Source organism: Branchiostoma floridae, chromosome 1 (assembly GCF_000003815.2).
Source record: "Branchiostoma floridae strain S238N-H82 chromosome 1, Bfl_VNyyK, whole genome shotgun sequence".
NCBI lineage: Eukaryota > Metazoa > Chordata > Leptocardii > Amphioxiformes > Branchiostomatidae > Branchiostoma > Branchiostoma floridae.
This window is the reverse complement of record NC_049979.1, coordinates 19259895-19261939: the sequence shown is the minus strand read 5'-3', so window position 1 is coordinate 19261939 and position 2045 is coordinate 19259895. Positions and strand designations below refer to the sequence as shown.

Here is a 2045-nt window from a genome sequence, read left to right as displayed (position 1 = left end):
ACAACTATTTGTGCAGGCTTATGTTTTATGTAATGAGCCTTGCATGGTAAATGCTTTGACAAATTCTCTAAGGAAACATATGATAGCATGTAAAAGTAGAATGTACATGTTGATGCGTAGCCTCCATAGCAGGCTCTCTATGGCCTTTTTTGGCTCATAGTACACTTTTGCTGGCCATTTCTTTTTGTACCGGGTCGCTGATTGCTGGCCTTTTCTGACAGCCGGCCTTTTCTGACATTAATCCTACACCTACACTATGCCCGTGGCAGCGCCTGGCTATCGAGGCTAACTACGCTTTACAGCTGCAGGACGTGACACCTTCTTACACACACGTGTACACACATATACAACCACAACACTCATGTGACGAAGTATTCGAAGAACACTGCCACACTGAGGTCAGGAGAAATGTTGAACCCGCAGAAGCTATCGGAAACACGCATGAAGAGACTCTGCACATACTGATGTCCTTAGTCGCACGGAGCCCCTAAAGCCGAACGCGATATCCTGATCTGAGCGCGATGGAATGACATCTATGCACCAAAGCTTCCTCAGTAGTTGATGAGTGGCTATATGGCTGGGTTCCAATGGGAACTGAGCCAAGGTTTTCTCCAGACAGTCCGAACATCAAGTGTATACTGTACCACCACTTCCTCTCGCACCACACTGTGTGCAGCTGTAAAACCGGATAATCGTTATTTATCGTCTACTCCTAACGTGGCCGTGTTTCAGTGTTGAAGTACTCCTCCCCCGTGAGAGTTAGCCAAGATTATGGCCAAATTTAGCAAAGACGGTCGGTGTAATACGACTGTCGAAAGGATATAGCTTTATAAGCTCAGCTTGTACCTGTAAAACACGGCACGAATAAAAGTATATTGTAGAGGATTAGGAAAACGATAAAACGCATCCCCCCCCCCAAAAAAAAAAACTCATGTAAGTAACGGTTATTTTGATAACGTGAATTTCGGTTAACGTATTTTTAAATCTATAATACCTTCGCCAATAAGGTTATGTTTTGGTGGTGTTTGTATGTATATATGTATGTATGTATGTCTGCATGTAGGTATGTCTGTAGAAGACCAGCAAAACTCGAGAATGCCTGGGTGGATTGTATTAATATTCTGTATGTGGGCAGGTCTTGTTTCCTTCTAAGATGTAGCATGTTTGATGTTGCGTCACGGTAGAATGAAAGGATCATTTTTCAAAGTTCCGGTGTTCTTCTGACAGAAGAGAAAAAAAAACTAACAGACATCTCAAAATCGGATTCGAACAGAACATAATTTGTCATTGTTCCAGTCACTAAGCGAGGCATCACAGTATTACCGCCTTTGCCCCTCTTACATGGCGTTTTTGCTCTCGTCTTCATGTAGACATATACGATATACTAATCCCTTGTAAACCTGGTCTCGAGTATGCATCAATGTAACTCAGTTTAATCCCTACACGTCAAGTATAACAGCGGACCTTGTTAGACAGCTATGATGAAAGACGCCTTGTAGGCCATGAACGAAAACGGACGGTCTTACTCTTGCCGCCAAACCCTGGGCCTCATGACCTTTAATATCAATGTTGATCTTAAAGAAACGCCAAGACGAACTGTTAGGATTTCTTTTAGATACAATGTATCTGTAAGTGCAATCCTCAAGACGACTTGGTATGCTGTTTATTCTCCTTTGGCCAGTAGGAAGCGTCCTGAGCCCAACAACGGCATATATTGCAACGTTTTATTTTCTGTCCATATATTGGAAGTATTTGGGGAATTTTTATGTGCATGTCTTCGTAGATAAGAGTGGTTAAATGATCCTGTACGCTGGTGAACTGCCCTGTTGGAATAATATCCAATAGATATATGTTTTGTTCCTTGTTGTATATATTTGAATTTAGTGTGGCACCACCAAATATTGGAGATTAACTCAACTGCTCAACGGGCGTGTACAATATGGACGTGAACCAATAAGGGCCCGGTCCCATTCGCCGTACCATTGTAAACGGGGTATTCTCGGGAAAGCCTTGTATGTGTCGCAGCTAGAGGTCTTGTAACGAAA

The 2045-nt window shown here is 42.7% G+C and overlaps 1 protein-coding gene across 3 annotated transcripts in view; it reads left to right on the top strand.

Annotated features, from left to right (window-relative positions):
• LOC118420341 (fibrous sheath CABYR-binding protein-like) overlaps positions 1 to 2045 on the top strand; it is a 23600-nt gene that overhangs the window by 9488 nt on the left and 12067 nt on the right. The window lies entirely within an intron of this gene.